Genomic DNA, 20765 nt, shown 5'->3' with positions numbered 1-20765 from the left:
CGGGCGCCATCTTGCAGGTGGCAATGCTAAAGAGTGGCTAAACTGTGCCTGACCGCAGCCGCCAGTGTGTGATACATGGGGCTATGATGGGCGGCTGGAGTGCGCATGTCCAGACGCTCACATCAGGTATGAGAGGCTATGTGCATGGTAATTTATACACTACCCAGAAAAACGGCTGTAACACGCATGTCTGTACCTGCCTGCATTAAGCTGTCTGTGGTGCGCATGTCAGAATTATCGGTCATAGGTAAAAAGCGCTGTATGTGCGGTAACAAAAAATCCTACATAAGGCAACAAGTAAATGAAAATGAGCCTGTGAAAAATGAAAGAAGGCTAATTAGCAAACGCCAGGTAGGAGTATAAGTAAACCGCATGTACATGTACCCGAATACAGTAGTAGTATAATGCCCATCTGGGGCCTCGGGGAAGGTTGCAGTGCGGTTGTCAGGCTAAAGGTGGCAGAGGAGAGGTATATGTAACCGTCATAAAAAGTAAAGAAAAGGGTATTTATAAGTTGAAGCAGATTAGAAAAAAGGTATAAGGACCAAGATGCACCAACATCCCGGCAGGCCAATGGTAGAATGCAGTGGTAGAAAGGATGGAAAAAATGACCGCTGTCAGAGGAGAGAGCAGTGATAGAAGTGTTTTGACCGATAACAGGAACAGTACTGAAATGGTGCTAGTAACACATATAATAATAATAACCATAACAGGGGGACATGAGTATCCTGAGCATAGTGATGGCAAGTGGGTGGAACTGTGCTCGTGATCCACTGTGCCGACAATTTAATATAGATGACTCTAAAAAAACAGAGAAGAGCGAGTTAGTAACAAAGCAGGGTAATATTGATATACATCATATAAACGCCATCAGCTCACAGTCCCGATTCAAGCCTCTCGGAGAGAGGGTTTCCAGAGTATGAATCCAAAAAGCCTCCTTCTTTTTGAGCAAAGTGATCTTATCACCACCCCGCCTTGGGGGCGGTACGTGATCAATGACCTGGTATTTTAATTGGGAAACAGAGTGTTCCTGAGTGTGAAAGTGGTATCGAATGGGAAGCTACAACGGATGGTAGATTTGTGTTTTGAAATCCTATCCCTGACCGGTTGTGTAGTTTCCCCTATGTAAAGTAAACCACACGGGCATTTGATAAGGTACACTATGTAGGTGGAATCGCAGGTGAAGAAGTTCTTGATATGAAATGTTTTGCCAGATCTGGGGTGTTGAAACGTATTCCCCTTTTGTATGTTGTTGCATTTTGCGCAATGAAGGCATGGAAAGGTGCCAGTCTTTGGTCGTGAGAGGAAAATCTGCCGACGTGGGTCCTTAGGTCCAATGTCAGCTTTGACCAAATTGTCCCTTAAGTTGGGGGGTCTCCTAAAGCATGGTAAAAAGGGCTCCTTAAAGGGACACTGTCACCTGAATTTGGAGGGAACAATCTTCAGCCATGGAGGCGGGGTTTTGGGGCTTTTGATTCACCCTTTCCTTACCCGCTGGCTGCATGCTGGCTGCAATATTGGATTGAAGTTCATTCTCTGTCCTCCATAGTACACGCCTGCGCAAGGCAAGATTGCCTTGTGCAGGCATGTACTACGGAGGACAGAGAATGAACTTCAATCCAATATTGCAGCCAGCGGGTAAGGAAAGAGTGAATCAAAAACCCAATAACCCCGCCTCCATAGCTGAAGATTGTTCCCTCCAAATTCAGGTGACAGTGTCCCTTTAAATTCTGGTATATCAGGGTGGGCTGTGGACAGGAGATGCCAGTGTCTCCTGATGGTTTTGTGAAGAATGAAGGAAAAGGGGTGATATGCATGCGCGAAGGGAATAGGCTTTTCTGTGTTCCTCCTGGATATTCGGGGTGGAGGGTACCTAGATCGTGCCAGAATTGCCGGGGGATAACCCCTCTTTAGAAATTTTGTGGTCATACCCTGGAGTCGTTCCTCACAGAGTGTTTGATCCGGGACTCTATGTTTGACCCGTTGGTATTGTGATATGGGAATGGAGCGTTTCGTGGGTGGAAGCTCTGGTACTGTAGCAAGCTATTCCTGTCGGTTGGCTTAGAGTAAAGATCGGTAATGAGTAGGCCTGCTGAATCCTTGAGCACCATAGTGTCCAGAAAGTTAATGGCGTTCTGGTCATGACTGATGGTAAATTTGATGCCTGGCAGGCATCATTGAGGAAAAGGAAGAACTCCTGCAAGGACTCCAATGAGCCCCCCCATAGGCAAAAAACATCATCTATGTATCGCTTCCACACAGAAACATTGTTAATAAACAAAGGACGTTTGTAGATGACGGACGTCTCGAATAATGCCATGTATGTGTTAGCGTACGGGGGCGCTACATTGGAGCCCATTGCGGTCCCCCGTGTCTGCAAGTAAAAGGAATCCTGGAAGAGAAAAAAGTTATTATAAAGTATCGTTGTCAATAATTCAATACAAAGATTGATCTGGTCCGTTTCAAGGCCTGCGGCGGTGAGGGACTGGTGTACCGCATTGATGCCGTTCAGATGTGGAATGGACGTGCACAAGTCCTTGACGTCTAAAGTTACCAGGAAGGTGTTTGGAGGTACCCTGTGTAGATCCCTGATACATTGCAAAAAATCCCCAGTATCTAAGATAAATGATGATGATCTCTGAGTAATCGGTGTGAGGATTTTTTCCAGGTATCGTGATAGTGGGGAAAGGATCGAATCCGTGGAGGCCACAATTGGCCTACTCAGGGGATTAGACAGATTTTGTGTATTTTTGGTAAGGTGTAAAATACAGGTGTGATGGGGTTCTTCTTTCTCAGGAAATCACTTGTCTTAGGATCAATGATCCCTAGGTGTGAGTATTTGGTAATGATGTTCTCAATTTTACCCTTAATCTCTGTAGAGGGTTTTCTCGAGAGAGTCGGTCGTAAATAGAGGTATCATTAAGCTGGCAATGAATCTCCTCTATATATTGTACCTTGTCCATTATGACAAGAGCGCCCCCCTTGTCCACTGGTTTTATGATTAGGTTGGGATCTTTCTGTAGTGTAACTAATGCCTGATATTCCGTAGCAGCGTAGCAGAGAGATTAGAGGGATAGTGTAGTCTACCTCTTTTAATATCGTCGCGTATAGTGTGCAACGACTCTTGGATGAAGCCAATAAATGTCTCCACAGCGTGGGAGCCTTGGGGTGGGCAGAAGGAACTTTTGTCCCGTAGGCCTAATGTCACAATGGACATAGGATTGGTACAGGGGGGTGGGGGGTTGATTGGGGAAGAGGCAAAATGGGTCTTAAGTCTAAAGGTACCGTCACACTTAGCGACGCTGCAGCGATACCGACAACGATCCGGATCGCTGCAGCGTCGCTGTTTGGTCGCTGGAGAGCTGTCACACAGACCGCTCTCCAGCGACCAACAATGCCGGTAACCAGGGTAAACATCGGGTAACTAAGCGCAGGGCCGCGCTTAGTAACCCAATGTTTACCCTGGTTACCATCCTAAAAGTAAAAAAAAACAAACAGTACATACTTACCTACAGCCGTCTGTCCTCCAGCGCTGTGCTCTGCACTCCTCCTGTACAGTCTGTGTGAGCACAGCGGCCGGAAAGCAGAGCAGTGACGTCACCGCTCTGCTTTCCGGTTGACCGACGCTCACAGCCAGAGCAGGAGGAGTGCAGAGCACAGCGCTGGAGGACAGACGGCTGTAGGTAAGTATGTACTGTTTGTTTTTTTTTACTTTTAGGATGGTAACCAGGGTAAACATCGGGTTACTAAGCGCGGCCCTGCGCTTAGTTACCTGATGTTTACCCTGGTTACCAGTGAAGACATCGCTGAATCGGTATCACACACACCGATTCAGCGATGTCTGCGGGGAGTCCAGCGACGAAATAAAGTTCTGGACTTTCTTCCCCGACCAGCGACAGCACAGCAGGGGCTTGATCGCTGCTGCCTGTCACACTGGACGATATCGCTAGCGAGGACGCTGCAACGTCACGGATCGCTAGCGATATCGTCTAGTGTGACGGTACCTTTAGTAAACGGAAAAAGCGTTGTAAGTCCATCTCTAAATCAAATATTTTACACTGATAGGAGGGACAGAAAGACAAGCCCTTTTGTAATACCCGAGTTTCTACAAGCCCCAGGAATCTAGAGGAAATGTTCACCGCCAATGATTCTGTACCATGGATCTCGTGATCCGCATTTGGTCCGTGGTGTCCCTTCTTGGAGGCGCTTCGTCGGGTTTTCTTTTTGGAAAACGGCGTCGTTGTCCTAAAAAAAGGCCTGAAGTGGAGGGAAGGATATTCCTCTCTTGGTCTGAGCCTGAGGTGGAATAGTCTGTTGAGGATCTCTGGTTGCGTGCGGGTTGACGTCTGGATGTCGAGTTGTCGTGCCATCGGTATACTTGATTAGTCTTGTAGTCAATCATGTCACGAGAGAATTTGCTGCGTTTGCGGTTCTCAGTATCCCTTTTATGCAGGTCGACACGCTCCTGAATCTGGGTCCTCAAGGTGCTCAGTTCCTCTGCTGTACTGGTGGCAGTTAGCTGAGTTTCAATACTTTTGATTTTGGCCGCGTTGGTATCAATTGCTTTGTGAAGATGTTCTAGGGTGAGTGTTATCAGATCAAATGAACATTTATTAAGTATCTGTTCAAACCTCAGACGTTAATCAGAACAGTCACTAAACAGGGTGGGACGAAGGGGGACTTGAAGCCCTCTGGGAATCCTCTTAACGCGGAGGTACTCGGAGAGGGTGGCGCAGTGCAATTCTATGTTAACTTGGTGCCTAAGTGCTCGTTCAAGGTCACGTCCCCGTGTCTCACGTGGGGGTATTTTCAGAAAGTCACAGGAGAGAGTGGACTGTGCAAGAATAGAAGAACACTCTTCATTATTGTATGAGAAAGCATTGGAGGTCATAGCCATAAAGGTGTGCCACACGTAAGGGGAGACAACGTAGTTAGATAAACGTGTGCACAACCGTGTAAGGTGCACGGGTAGGTTCCCAAACCGTAATCAGCAAATAATACAAAACCCGGCACTTAACTTTGTGGTGTGAAGAAACAAAAGATTTATTATCCCAAATCAGAAAACGTTTCGGTCCCACAGATGGACCTTCATCAGTAACTGAAATAAGTATGAACATACAATACAACATAATTAAAAAAAACATAATTGGGAAAACATAAATGAAACTGTGAATAAAAATAACCAAAGTATATACAACATATGCAACATCCTATGCATATGACTATGGCAAAAATGATGGTGGGTGGATACTAGTGGTATAAGAGAGTGACCTATGTCGTGGCACAGTGGTAGTACAGTGGTGAAATTTTACATACCGTTTACTGGGACAATGTATAGATTCAAGTGGCTATATGACCTGCCTGGGAGGTGGAACATAGATCATAGTGAGAGAGTGGACTGAGGTACTATAAAACGTGAAGACAAAAGAAGCAGGAGTATATGGATTGTAGAAAAGTCCTTGCAGATCCAGGATTTGTTCATCTTGATGAACTTTAGTCTGTCTACATTGTCATTGGACAGCCACGTGTGTGTGCGTCAGCACACCACCAGCAACGCTGAACACACGTTCAGAGAGAACGCTGTCTGCGGGACACAACAAGATCTCCAAGGCGTGAGTGGAGAGCTCAGGCCATTTTTCCAGATTGGAAGCCCAAAATGAGCAAGGGTCCAGTTCCACAGTCATGGCATCGATGTTAACTTGGAGATACTCCTATACTATCCTATCTAGGCGATGGCTATGCGTCAGACTTGTTGTCTCCTGTGGCCTTGCAAAGGATGGTCTAAAAAATTCTTGAAACGATTGGAAAAAATTGCTATAACCACCACATACGATGTTACTCTTACGGTTTGAGTGATGACTTGACAGTCCCACAGTTGGCAAGTTAGAACTCAGAGATTCATTACATGCACCACTGGTGTTTTGTGGAAAAGCAGATGTAAGATTCTGTAACAGTCTCTGCTGATACTCCTGCATGCGTGAATCCCTTTCTATGGCAGGAATTATTTCGCCAAATTTACTTTTGTATCGGGGATCTAAGAGTGTGGCAATCCAGTAGTCGGCATTACTTCGGATTCTGACAATTCGAGGGTCATGTTGCAGGTAGTGCAGCAAGAAGGCACTCATGTCTTGCACATCCAGGAGGACCAAGTCCTTGTTGTCTTGGTGGCGGCAAGGTGAGAATCATGCTTCTTTCCTCTGCCCTCTCCCCCCAACCTCACACAACAGAAATTTGATCAAGGTCTCCCTCATCTGATGAGTCTTCCATGCCCAGCGCCAGTTTGTCCTCCACTTCTTCCTCGGCTCCTGCACCTTCCTCAACAGTTTGGCTGCTACTATGCGCCCTCGGTAATCCCTCTCCCCCAGCCTCCAATGCCAGCTGCCTTGGAGCTGCCGACCGTCTGTACCTTGAAGATATTATCCCTTCCGCATATGACTCCTCCTGTTCCTCCTCCTCTTGTCCCACCACCTGACTCTGAATACTGTTTAAAGTGTGCTCTAGCATGTAAATGACCGGAATAGTCATGCTGATAATGGCATCGTCAGCACTAAAAATCTTCATCGCTATTTCAAAACTGTGCAGAAGGGTGCATAGGTCCCTGATCTGAGACCACTCCTGCAGCGTGATTTGCCCCACATATGGATATCATTTTCCCAGGCTATACATCATAATGTATTGCACCAGGGTTTGTCAGTGCTGCCACAGTTGCTGCAACATGTGCAGAGTTGAATTCCACTGTGTGGACAAATCGCATTTCAGCCGGTGAACTGGCAGGCCCAACGACTTCTGTAGAGATGCAAGTCGTTGAGCTGCGGGATGCGAACGGCGGAAGTGAGCACACAGCGAATGTGCCCTCTGCAGAAGCCCATCTAGTCCGGGAGAGTGGGATAAAAATTGCTGGACAACCATGGTTCAAAACGTGAGCCATACAAGGCACGTGTGTGACATTGCCCCGGCAAAGGGACGCACCCAGGTTTGCAGCATTGTCGCACACGGCCTTCCCTGGCTGCAGGTTCAGTGGAGACGACCATTGATGGACCTTGGTCTCCAGAGCTGAACACAACTCCTCAGCTGTGTGACTCACATTTCCCAGACATTTCAAGGGATTACAGTATGGCCAATCCGAAAAATACTAAAACTTAACATTTATTATAATATTAAAATTTAAGGCCAACATATACACACAATTGAACAATGTAAGTGCTCATAACCACCAGTGCTCAAGTAAAAAGATTTGGTTCAATCTCACCCATATAAGATTCTCTTTCTTGTTCTTCAAACTTATTCCTCTAGAAACAAATTAGCCTAGCATGACAAAACAATAAGGGGGACATTGGGGTCTATATCTCCTTGTCGTGCCCCTGTGTATCTCCTGCCCTGACAAGGGCCGTACCCAAGTGTAGTCCTGCTTAAAGGATACCCATGAACGGTTTAGCCTCCCGATATCGTGTGTCTCCCAACGAATTTCCTCCCCTATTCAGGGGATTCATCAGGGGGGATTTTAAGTCGGCTCAGAAAGTTGCTTGCAGTGGCAAATGCAACCTAGTTGCACCAACTAGTGTTGTGGGTGCCTCTAACTGGGGAGAGTGATCTCTGTTCTATTACAATATGCTGTCTTTAAATATGTTGGCAGGTGGTGCTATATTATTATGGCGTCTGACATCATTTCCCACAATAAACTCATTGGATCCTTTAAAAAAAGCGCTTTCATTTAACTGGTTCAAGCCCCTCCGTTCATTCGAACACTCACCGTTTACCGAGCCTTACCTGTCATCAAGGGGAAAAACACGGCGCAAGCGCTTTCCTCTTCCGACCTTCCGGTCACATGACTGCAGGTCCTGGAGTCTCAATATCTCCCTGTCAAGAATTACAGTATGCCGGACTCAGCCATAGATTACAAAGTACGCGCATTTAGGTACAAGGACCTTCCGATCACATGACCGCATCTCCTGTCGTCAATGGAAAAATACGGCGCATGCGCTTTCCACTTAAAACCTCCCGGTCACATGACTGCAGGTCCTAGAGTCTAGATAACTTTCTGTAAGTGGTTGTAATGCGCCGGACTCAGCGATGGATTTCAGTGTAAGCGCATTTAGGAGCAGGACCTTCTGATCACTATGCTGTAATCCATAGTTCTTGCTGATTGGTCATTAATTTTGGGAGCAGGATATTCTGATCCTTTTTTGCTGGATTTTGTTTTCCAGACATTTCAAGATAAACACCGCCTGATGCCGTTGAGCCCTGGTGACAGCATAGTAAGGAGGTGTGCAGGATTCCTTCTGCGCAGTTTGAACGCGAGTGGCATTACCAGACAGGCTTTGGGTGCAGGTGGAGGACCGAGAGGAGGTTGAGGAGGCAGAAGCAGTGGAGGAACTTAGAGATACAGAGGATCGACGCAAAACTCGTGGGGACGGCAAGACTTGGACAGCAGCCCCTTCTCCTGATGTCACCATAGTTACCCAGTGCCCAGTTACCGACATGTAACGCCCCTGTCCATGTCTACTCGTCCAAGTGTCTGTGGTGAAATGCACCCTGTCACACACAGAGTTTCTCAAGGAAGCGGTGATGTTGTGTGCGACATGCTGATGTAGCGCAGTCACAGCATTCTTTGAGAGGTAGTGGCGACTGGGCATCTGGTATTGGGGCACTGCGACGGACATAAGGTCTCGAAAATCCTCTGTGTCCACCAGGTGGAAAGGCAGCATTTCTGTAGCCAACAGCTTGCAGATGGTGAAATTCAACCTCTCAGCTTTGTCATGGCTAGGAGGAAAAGGTCTTTTACTTGTTCACATCTGACCGAGGGCTGGCTGCCGTGCTTAGACGGGGTTGTGTAGGGTGTCCCCGGCAAACGGTCTGTGAGGAAGGTGCAGGTGGAGATATTATGTTGCCTTGATTAAAATGTGGTGGTCTTGATGTCGGAGAGCGCTCAGCACCAGCAGATGTTTCCACTTGCAAATTTACTGACGACCTGCCAATTACACTGGCTGTTGCGGGTAAAGAGGTGGAAGGTCTGCGTCCAAAACCATGTGCGACTGCTGTCCCCACAGTCACAGAGGATGAAAATCCTACTGAGATTTTGGTGACAAATCTTACAGACAACATGAATTGGGTCATCCTTTGCGTACTCAAAAATGCCCAGGCTATGCAAGGCTTAGAGCCCGTGCGACCTGAAGAGCCACCACGACTTGTGCTCAGAGGCACAGTTGTTGTTGAGGATACAGTTGTTGACGTGCTTCCAGTACTTTGTCTCTGTACAGGAAGGCGCAACCTAACTTCGTCGTCACTTGCATCCTCCTCCACCTCCTCTGCTGACCTCATAGACTGGAGGACTGTGGGTTGACAGTAAGTGGGGTCTCCAACCTTGTCCACCCTGTGTGTTCTCACACCCATCATCTTCAGAGCCAACCTCTTCTTGCTCTGACCGAAAAGTCAAGTTTTTGTTCCAATAAGGTATCTCAGTCTCATCATCATCTTCCTCATTGTCTCCACCAAAAGGAGTTACAGTTTGAAAATGAGGGTCTACATTATGCTCAGAACCTTTTTTATCTGGGTCTGGATCCGACTCACAAAGATTCTGGGCATCAGTGCAGATCATTTCCTCGTCTGGATTCACAGAAGCTCTTGAGCAGACCTCTGATTCCCAGGCTATAGTATGAGTAAACAGCTTTGCAGACTCAATCGTCTGTGTTACCCCATACTCAGACGGGCGGCTGGAGACTTGGGAGCTGTGAGGAAGCAAGTGCGATTGGGGTGACACCTCTGAGGACTGGAGTATTTGTGATGTTGAAGTTGAGGTGGAGGAGAGCCCACTTGAACGAGCACTTGATATCCGTTCAAGCACCTGCTGTTTTTGTGCGTCATCTGGAATTTGTAGGGATGCTTGTAGCGATGGTCGTAAGAAAGGGATCATATCAGATTGTCCACGAAAAAAGTAGACATCTTACTGTACTTTGGCTGGTAGATGGTCTTTGCTCTGCAAATGTTAATGTTGCTTTACCACCTACGCCACCGACACAACCTTTTTTTCCCTTTCCAACAAGCCTATTCCCCTTTCCACCAGCAGCAGGCCTTTCACCACTCATTTTGGTACTTTACTAATTGGCAACTCTGTAGTTGTTGGCACAAAAATCGATGGATGGAAACCGAGCAGAACTGATGGCCTAACTGTCGTACTAGGCCCAAAACGATTTATTGTGTTAGATGCAGTAAAAATTTAGATACACAGGCGCTGTAGCTAGCTTCACAGGCGGGCTACTCCGCTGACATGAAGACACTGCTCCTAGGCCCGCAACAATTTACTGGGTTAGATGCAGTAAACATTTAGATACACAGGTGGTGTAGTAAGCTTCACAGTCTGGCTGCTCCGCTGATGTGCAGACACTGCTCCAAGGCCAAAAACGATTTACTGGGTTAGATGCAGCAAAAATTAAGATACACAGGCGGTGTAGTTAGCTTCACAGGCAGGCTACTCCTCTGACGTGCAGACACTGCTACTAAGCCTAAAACGATTTACTGGGTTAGATGCAGTAAAAATTTAGATACACAGGTGGTGCAGCTAGCTTCACAGGCGGGCTACTCCGCTGACGTGCAGACACTGCTCCTAGGCAAAAAACGACTTACTGGGTTAGATGCAGTAAAAATTTAGATACACAGGCGCTGTTGCTTCACAGGCGGGCTACTCCGCTGACGTGCAGACACTGCAGCTAAGCCCAAAATGATTTACTGGGTTAGATGCAGTAAAAATTTAGATACAAAGGCGGTGTAGCTTCACAGGCAGGCTACTCCGCTGACGTGCAGACACTGCTCCTAGGCCCAAGACGATTTACTGGGTTAGATGCAGTAAAAATTTAGATACACAGGCAGTGTTGCTTCACAGGCGGGCTACTCCGCTGACGTGCAGACACTGCAGCTAAGCCCAAAACGATTTACTGGGTTAGATGCAGTAAAAATTTAGATAAACAGGTGGTGTAGCTTCACAGGCGGGCTACTCCGCTGATGTGCAGACACTGCTACTAAGCCTAAAACGATTTACTGGGCTAGATGCAGTAAAAATTTTGATACACAGGCGGTGCAGCTAGCTTCAGAGGCAGGCTACTCCGCTGACATTTTAATCCAATAAATTAGGAGAGTATCATTACCCTAAATAAATATAAATATATTTCAAGTACGTACAATATAAATGTCCAAAAGAGAAAAAGAAACTACTTGAAGAAATTTTCTCACTCCAATAATATATTAAAATCCATTAAATCTTTTATTTAAACACCAAAAAGAACAGTACACAAAAAAGAAGAAAAATATAAAAACAAGAGGGGCAGGTCAGTATATAAGATTTTTTAGTACAACAAGTCTCAATATTTTATAAATCCACAACACTGGTTACTTAGAAAATTTTCATCAATAACTGAAAGGGGAGGGGATAAACATATAGCCCTTTAACTATTAACTTACATAAATAACATGTGTCTTTAAAAGACTACTTCACACTTCACAGTTCTATTTCCAAAGACCACATAATACTCTGTTGCTAGTGTTGAGCATTCCGATACTGCAAATATCGGGTATCGGCCGATATTTGCTGTATCGGAATTCCGATACCGAGTTCCGATATTTTTGCGATATCGGAAATCGGAATCGGAAGTTCCTATAAGTTCCCAGTCATCTTCGGCGTGTGCGGTGCATATGGTTCCCAGGGTCTGGAGGAGAGGAGACTCTCCTTCAGGCCCTGGGATCCATATTCATGTAAAAAATAAAGAATAAAAATAAAAAATATGGATATACTCACCCCTCCAACGAACCCTGGCTGTCACCGCTGCAAGCGTCTGCCTCCGTTCCTAAGAATGGAGAGAGTGAAGGACCTTCGATGACGTCGTGGTCACGTGAGCGGTCAGGTGACCGGTCACCTGAACGCGACGTCATCGAAGGTCCTTCACTCTCTGCATTCTTAAGAACGGAGGCAGACGCTTGCAGCGGTGACAGCCAGGGTTCGTCGGAGGGGTGAGTATATCCATATTTTTTATTTGTATTCTTTATTTTTTACATGAATATGGATCCCAGGGCCTAAAGGAGAGTTTCCTCTCCTTCAGACCCTGGGAACCTTCCAGGATCACTTCCGATATTTGTGTCCCATTGACTTGCATTGGTATCGGGTATCGGTATCGGTGATATCCGATATTTTTTGGATATCGGCCGATCCCTTCCGATAACGATACTTTCAAATATCGGAAGGTATCGCTCAACACTATCTGTTGCCAATAATTGCAAATAAATGGCACAATTCCTCAGAAAACCTCTTCCACCCTTGTTTCTCAAAAAAAGCACAATGTATACTAACCAGTGCTCATGTTCGGTATACTGATCCTGCCACCTCACACTCCAACGTACGTCTCACTCGTAGCTTCGTCAGGGAGTGAGGCAGGCTACTCCGCTGACATGCAGACACTGCTCCTAGGCCCAAAATGATTTACTGGGTTAGATGCAGTAAAAATTTAGATACATAGGTGGTGTAGCTAGCTTCACAGGCGGGCTACTCCGCTGACGTGTAGACACTGCTCCTAGGCACTAAACTATTTACCTGGTTAGATGCAGTAAGAATTTAGATACACAGGCGGTGTAGCTAGCTTCACAGGTGGGCTACTCAGATGACTACTTGACAATGCTACTAACCCAAAAGGATTGGCTGACCTAGATTACACCAAATGCTGTGACAAACACTTGCACAGCACTGGCACAGACCTGCCTGACAAAAAGTGCTATGAACTGCTGTAACCTACCCTGAAAAGGGCTGATATTACAACTAGTCCTGACTCCCGACTCCCTTAATCTATCTCTCTGTAAATTCGCTCCCAAAAAAGACTTTTAGTCTGTATAGCGCCCACATCAGCAGTGCTGCCGTCTAACACCAAGCTGCAGCAGTGAGGAAATGGTGGCGACAGGGAAAATGGTTGGTTCTTATAGGGCAAGGCCATGTGACATACACAGCCAATGACACATGCCCTTGCTTGTGTGCATCACATGCACATTGCTGTATGTGTGTGTGCACTGCTGATAGGCTGAGAGGCTGCACCGCCCCGCTGTAAATGCGGGAAAGAAAAAAAAAATGGAGATCGGCATTATTTCAGCACAGATATATCTCCCGTCCACTATACACTGAAGCAGTCTATTAACATTGATAAACAGTTTTAATGTGAAAATCAAGTTAGGCTTTTGGTGAACGAACATTTATCGAACAGAAACTCGAACAGCCGAATTTTAAGCAAATTGTTTGAGTTCGTCGAACGACTCGAACACCACCCAAAACAGCTCGAATCTGAAATTGGCGAACAGTTCGACTCGAACACCACTCACCTCTAGTTACGTACAGAGTTATAGATATCGTTTACAGTTCAAACCTTTCCAAAGACAGACTGGTACAGAGGGGAGAGTCCCCTGTCCTTGTGGACTTACATTCTATGTGGATCCCTTTATATCCTATTGTGCTGTTTGTGTGTTCATTTTGATTACTGAAGATATTTTGTAGGAAATGCAGCTTACTAGGCCACATTAATCTGTAAAATCACTGACACATTGTGCTACCATGGCGCACAATGGCCTTATGCATTATTTTCTTCTCTGTCATTGCAGTGGAAGATGTTATGAGAGGATGGCGCAGCATTTGGGACCAATACAGGAGGGAAAAACAGCAGTGGGCCAGGAGTGGTGCATCTGCTCCTTAAAAAAAAAAAAATATTTACTTTGATAGACTCTCCTTTCTGGATCCCAGTATGGATCTGAGACCGTAAGTACAAAAGTCACACCACATTACACATATGTTTTGAATGGTCATATATTAAATTTGATTTTATTATTCTCATACTTTACTAACAGAATACAGTCCAACCTCACTGAGAGGGAGACCGGGTCCAACTCTGAGCTTGTCATTGATCCGGTTGGAGAAGAGGAAGAGATGGCTGGCCCATCTTCAGATCCTTCCAGGTCTATTCCTCCTGGTCCATCTTCTGTTGCATCCCAAGCTCCGGAAACATCTGGCCCAGATGCTGCACCACCAACCACAGAAGTCCATCTAGTTCAACCCATAGCCCAACCTAACATGCCCTAACATGTTGATCCAGAGGAAGGCAAAAAAAAAAAACCCATGTGGCAAAGAGTAAGCTCCACATTGGGGAAAAAAACTCCTTCCCGACTCCACATACGGCAATCAGACTAGTTCCCTGGATCAACGCCCTATCAAGGAATTTAGTATATATAACCTGTAACATTATACTTTTCATGAAAGGCATCCAGTCCCCTCTTAAATATAAGTAATGAATCTCTCATTACAACATCATACAGCAGAGAGTTCCATAGTCTCACTGCTTTTACAGTAAAGAATCTGCGTCTGTTATTATGCTTAAACTTTCTTTCTTCCAGACGTAGAGGATGCCCCCTTGTCCCTGTCTCAGGTCTATGATTAAATAGATCATCAGAAAGGTCTTTGTACTGTCCCCTCATATATTTCTACATTAAAATAAGATAACCCCTTAGCCTTCGTTTTTCCAAACTAAATAGCCCCAAGTGTAATAACCTATCTTGGTATTGCAGACCACCCAGTCCTCTAATAACCTTGGTTGCTCTTCTCTGCACCTGCTCTAGTTCAGCTATGTCTCTCTTAGACACCGGAGACCAGAACTGTACACAGTATTCTAAGTGTGGACAAACTAGTGACTTGTATAGAGGTAAAATTATGTTCTCCTCATGAGCATCTATGCCTCTTTTAATGCATCCCATTATTTAATTTGCCTTTGTAGCAGCTGCCTGACACTGGCCACTAAATGTGAGTTTGTGATCCACCCATACTCACAGGTCTTTTTCATTGACAGTTTTGCCCAGAGTTTTAGAATTAAGCATATAGTTATACATCTTATTACTTCTACCCAAGTGCATGACCTTACATTTATCTCCATTAAAGCTCATTTGCCATTTATCAGCCCAAGCTTCTAGTTTACATAAATCATCCTGTAATATAAAATTGTCCTCCTCTGTATTGATTACCCTGCAGAGTTTAGTGTCATCTGCAAATATTGAAATTCTACTCTGAATGCCCCCTACAAGGTCATTAATAAATATGTTACAAAGAAGAGGGCCCAATACTGACCCCTGTGGAACCCCTCTGCTAACCACGACCCAGTCCGAGTGTGCTCCATTAATAACCACCCTTTGTTTCCTATCCCTGAGCCAGCTCTTAACCCACTTACACATATTTTCCCCTATCCCCATTATTCTCATTTTATGTATCAACCTTTTGTGTGGCACCGTATCAAAAGCTTTTGAAAAGTCCATATACACTATGTCCACTGGGTTCCCTTGGTCCAGTCCGGAACTTACCTCTTCATAGAAATTGATCAGATTAGTCTGACAGGAATGGTCCCTAGTAAACCCATTTTGATATTGGGATGAGGTTATTCCTCTTCAGATACTCCAGCATAGCATCCCTTAGAATGCCCTCCAGGATTTTATGCACAGTAGAGGTTAAGCTTACTGGCCTATAATTTCCGAGTTCAATTTTTTTCCCCCTTTTTGAATATTGGCACCACATTTGCTATACGCCAGTCCTGTGGTACAGACCCTGTTATTATGGAGTCTTTAACGATTAAAAATAATGGTCTATCAATGATTGGACTTTGTTCCTGCAGTACCCGGGGGTGCATCCCATCCAGGCCCAGAGATTTGTCAATTTTAGTGATTTTTAGACGCCGCTGTACTTCCTGCTGGGTTAAGCAGGTGACACTTAATGGGGAATTTTTGTTATCACTGATCATATTGTCTGCCATGGGATTTTCTTGTGTAAATAATGATGAAAAAATGTCATTTTGGCTTTTTCCTCATCCTCATCCACCATTTCACCCAGACTATTTTTAAGGGGGCCAACCAGGGGTGGATTAAGGGTAGCCAGGGCCCCGGGCTGTTCACACACTGTGGGCCCCCCCGGTCATGTGACGGGGGTCATGTGACGGGGGTCATGAGACGGGGGTCATGATATACCCGAACCAGATTATTCCAGAAAAATGGCCGGGCCCTACTCTACTGTAACCTATTAAATATTTGTTAAAATCTGCAATACAATTTAGGTATATCTTGACCAATAATATCACATACAAGGAACAAATACAACCGCACCGTAACCAGACCACAAATTACAACCACAGTGATCGAATAATATCACATACAAGGAACAAATACCACCGCACCATGTCAAGACCACATATTACCACTTGGTGACCAAATAGCACATACAAGGGACAAATACCACAACACCATTTCCAGACCACATATTACCACCACATAGTGACTGAGTACCACAATACTGATCAGTAATAAAAAAACAAAAAACACAATACTATCACCATAAGTGCCAGTATTCACAGGAGATCTGTACTTAGTATGCAGTGTCTGTGTAGAGGTAATACAGTGATTACTGGTGACATTGTACATAGGACCTCTGTATATAGTATACAGTGTATAGTGTCAGTGTATAGGCAACACTGACTCACCAGTGACGTCTCTAGGTGAAGTCCTTCATCTTTCATCCAGCACAGACCGACATCATTTCTTCCAGCCAGGACTCGTTTCTGCAGGAAATAACACAGTTATCTCAAGCTCCACTTGCAGAACACATTACTTAATTTTTCACAACTTCTACATTACACCACATGAAGATAAAAAGGCGATATAGTGTGACTCTGCACAGTAACAGGACCGACCCGACTCAAAAAATAAAATAAATACATCACTGCAGTAATAATATCCCTTAATTAGCCCCTATGGTAATAATATTCCCCACCCTGGCTCCGTTTATCTCATTCCTGGCTCCAGCCATATGTTCTCCCATCCTGCACTCATGAGTATCCATTCTACACCATATGATCTCCCCATCCTGCCCCATCTGTCTCCATCGTATCCATCCTGCCCCATGATCCAATCCTGCCCCATGTCTCCAATCATGCCCCGTGTCTACATTCTGCCCATGCCTCCAGTCCTGCCCCCAGTGTGTCCAGCATATTACCCCCAGTGTGTCCAGCATATTACCCCCAGTGTGTCCAGCAATCTGCCCCAGTATGTCCAGCATATTGCCCCCAGACAGTGTGTCCAGCAATCTGCCCCAGTGTGTCCAGCATATTACCACCAGTGTGTCCAGCAATCTGGCCCAGTGTCTCCAGCATTGCCCCAGTGTGTCCAGCAATCATCTGCCCCAGTGTATCCAGCATTGCCCCAGTGTGTCCAGCAATCATCTGCCCCAGTGTCTCCAGCAATCTGCCCCAGTGTCTCCAGCAATCTGCCCCCAGTGTCTCCAGCAATCTGCCCCCAGTGTCTCCAGCAATCTGCCCCCAGTGTCTCCAGCAATCTGCCCCCAGTGTGTCCTCCAGCAATCTGCCCCAGTGTGTCCTCCAGCAATCTGCCCCCAGTGTGTCCTCCAGCAATCTGCCCCACTGTCTCCAGCAATCTGCCCCACTGTCTCCAGCAATCTGCCCCACTGTCTCCAGCAATCTGCCCCACTGTCTCCAGCATTGCCCCCAGTGTGTCCTCCAGCAATCTGCCCCACTGTCTCCAGCATTGCCCCACTGTCTCCAGCATTGCCCCACTGTCTCCAACATTGCCCCCAGTGTGTCCTCCAATCTGCCCCACTGTCTCCAGCATTGCCCCCAGTGTGTCCTCCAATCTGCCCCACTGTCTCCAGCATTGCCCCCAGTGTGTCCTCCAATCTGCCCCAGTGTCTCCAGCATTGCCCCCCCCAGTGTGTCCTCCAATCTGCCTCACTGTCTCCAGCATTGCCCCCCCAGTGTGTCCTCCAATCTGCCCCACTGTCTCCAGCAATCTGCCCCACTGTCTCCAGCAATCTGCCCCACTGTCTCCAGCATTGCCCCCAGTGTGTCCTCCAGCATTGCCCCCCAGTGTGTCCTCCAGCAATCTGCCCCACTGTCTCCAGCATTGCCCCACTGTCTCCAACATTGCCCCCAGTGTGTCCTCCAATCTGCCCCACTGTCTCCAGCATTGCCCCCAGTGTGTCCTCCAATCTGCCCCACTGTCTCCAGCATTGCCCCCAGTGTGTCCTCCAATCTGCCCCAGTGTCTCCAGCATTGCCCCCCCAGTGTGTCCTCCAATCTGCCTCACTGTCTCCAGCATTCTGCCCCACTGTCTCCAGCAATCTGCCCCACTGTCTCCAGCAATCTGCCCCACTGTCTCCAGCAATCTGCCCCACTGTGTCCTCCAGCATTGCCCCCAGTGTGTCCTCCAATCTGCCCCAGTGTCTCCAGCATTGCCCCCAGTGTGTCCTCCAATCTGCCCCAGTGTCTCCAGCATTGCCCTTAGTGTGTCCTCCAATCTGTCCCAGTGTCTCCAGCATTGCCCCCAGTGTGTCCTCCAATCTGCCCCAGTGTCTCCAGCATTGCCCCCAGTGTGTCCTCCAGCATTGCCCCCCAGTGTGTCCTCCAGCATTGCCCCCCAGTGTGTCCACTGATAACTGATCCAAAAAAAAACAAAAAAAAAACAAGCAGTCTCCTCACCTGTCCGCGCTCCAGGCGGCGAGCTCCCTGCAGCAGCGCACACTCGCCGGCGACTGACAATGACGTCAGACGCCGGCGACGTGTGTGCGTTGCGGACGACATCAGCTGCCAGCCTCCAATTGGCTGGCGGCTGTTGTTAACTATTGACGTGCGGGCGCGCGCCCGCACATAAATAGGAAACCGCAGCAGCGCCGGAAGGGGCCCGGTGAGCAGATGAGAAGGGGCCCAATGCGGGCCCCCTCTCTCTGCCCACCGGGTCCGGGGGCACACAAACGCTGCCCGGCGGGCAGTCACCTACGATTATCAGAGGGTCAATCTGCGGTAGCCCAGGGCCCCCCCAGACCACTGGGCCCTGGGCTACCGCCCATATTGACCCTCTGATAATCCGCCCCTGGGGCCAACACTATCATTTTTTAGTTTCTTACTATTTACGTAGTTAAATAATATTTACTCTACTACTCTACTCTACTAACCTACCTTTGCCTGACATTGCCATCTCCGTGTGCGGTTCCACCATTACTCCAAAGCAACATGCCCGCTGCCTTGGGGTCATCCTTGATTCTGACCTTTCATTCACCCCCTACATCCGATCACTGGCTCGCTCTTCTTACCTGCATCTCAAAAACATTTCTAGAATTCGCCCTTTTCTTAATTTCGACTCTGCAAAAACTCTGACTGTTTCACTTATTCATTCTCGTCTGGACTATTGTAACTCTCTACTAATCGGTCTCCCTCTTGCAAAACTCTCCCCGCTCCAATCTGTCCTGAATGCTGCAGCCAGGATCATATTCCTCACCAACCGTTACACCGATGCCTCTACCCTGTGCCAGTCATTACACTGGCTACCCATCCACTCCAGAATCCAGTACAAAACTACTACCCTCATCCACAAAGCACTCCATGGCTCAGCACCACCCTACATCTCCTCCCTGGTATCAGTCTACCACCCTACCCGTGCCCTCCGCTCCGCTAATGACCTCAGGTTAGCATCCTCAATAATCAGAACCTCCCACTCCCGTCTCCAAGACTTTACACGTGCTGCGCCGATTCTTTGGAATGCACTACCTAGGTTAATACGATTAATCCCCAATCCCCACAGTTTTAAGCGTGCCCTAAAAACTCATTTGTTCAGACTGGCCTACCGCCTCAATGCATTAACCTAACGATCCCTGTGTGGCCTATTTATAATAAAATAAAAAATAAAAAAAAAAGGTTCCTCGCATCATGTTCTCATACACTTTATGCAGTATTAGCCCTCTGTGTCTGTACTGCTACATACTTAGGCAGGTAACTGGTTCATGCAGCTTTACATGAACACCTGAGCCTTACACTATAGCTGGTCCGAATAACTAAAGCAATTGTTACCATCCACCTCTCGTGTCTCCCCTTTTCCCCATAGTTTGTAAGCTTGCGAGCAGGGCCCTCACTCCTCCTGGTATCTGTTTTGAACTGTATTTCTGTTATGATGTAATGTTTATTGTCTGTACAAGTCCCCTCTATAATTTGTAAAGCGCTGCGGAATATGTTGGCGCTATATAAATAAAATTATTATTATTATTATTAATATTTTGAGATTATTTTTACTCTCTCTGGCAATGAGTCTCTCTCTCTCTCAATCTTTGCTGCCTCGATTTGCTTTTTACATAATTTATTTAATTTTCTGTAGTTATTTAATGCCTCATCACTACCTACTTGCTTTAATTCTCTAAATGCTTTCTTTTTGTCACTTATTGCGCCCCTTACAGCTCTACTTAGCCATATTGGTTTCCTCCTATTTCTAGTATGTTTATTCCCATACGGTATATATTGTGCACAGGTCGAATCCAGGATGCTAATAAATGTCTCCCATTTTCTTTGTGTATCATGATATTGTCCCAGTTAATTGCACCAAGATCATCTCTCATCCGTTGGAAATTTGCCCTCCTGAAGTTTAGTGTCCCTGTAACCCCTCTACTACACATCTTATTAAAGGATACATGAGTAGGGTGGTGCTGGTGAATAGAGATGACCAAACTTTTTAAGGTTTGTTTTCACCGAATGGATGCCGTTTGCCGAACAGTTTGCCGAAAAATTGGAGGCAAAACCAAATGCATAGACAACACCTTTAAGGGTGACAAAAAGCTTTCCAAACAGCTACAATTAGGGGCAGACACCATGAAAAGTGGCATCAATTGACCCACAGTAGAAATTTGCAAATGGCACAGCAGCAGTCAGCCATGGGCCATA

General features: G+C 46.5%; 1 protein-coding gene and 1 long non-coding RNA gene across 5 annotated transcripts in view; one reads left to right on the top strand and one right to left on the bottom strand.

Moving 5' to 3' along the window:
- The window catches only part of LOC138669888 (uncharacterized), a 52376-nt gene extending 37863 nt beyond the window's left edge, over positions 1 to 14513 (top strand). The window contains exons 2-3 of the long non-coding RNA XR_011319257.1: positions 13624 to 13777; positions 13867 to 14513. This is a non-coding gene — a long non-coding RNA (uncharacterized lncRNA). The remainder of the gene's footprint in view (positions 1 to 13623; positions 13778 to 13866) is intronic.
- Positions 1 to 20765, bottom strand: part of SYTL1 (synaptotagmin like 1) — a 268530-nt gene that overhangs the window by 212723 nt on the left and 35042 nt on the right. The window contains exon 2 of one of the 4 annotated variants that reach the window (XM_069756731.1): positions 16530 to 16607. The exons of 2 other annotated variants lie outside the window; for them this stretch is intronic. The gene's annotated coding sequence lies outside the window, so the exon portion shown is untranslated. Of the gene's footprint in view, positions 1 to 12334; positions 12442 to 16529; positions 16608 to 20765 lie in introns of those variants that run through there. One more of the 4 variants, XM_069756732.1, reaches the window with a different exon arrangement.

The sequence above is a fragment of the Ranitomeya imitator genome, chromosome 3 (assembly GCF_032444005.1).
Source record: "Ranitomeya imitator isolate aRanImi1 chromosome 3, aRanImi1.pri, whole genome shotgun sequence".
NCBI lineage: Eukaryota > Metazoa > Chordata > Amphibia > Anura > Dendrobatidae > Ranitomeya > Ranitomeya imitator.
This window is presented reverse-complemented; position numbering and strand designations above follow the sequence as displayed.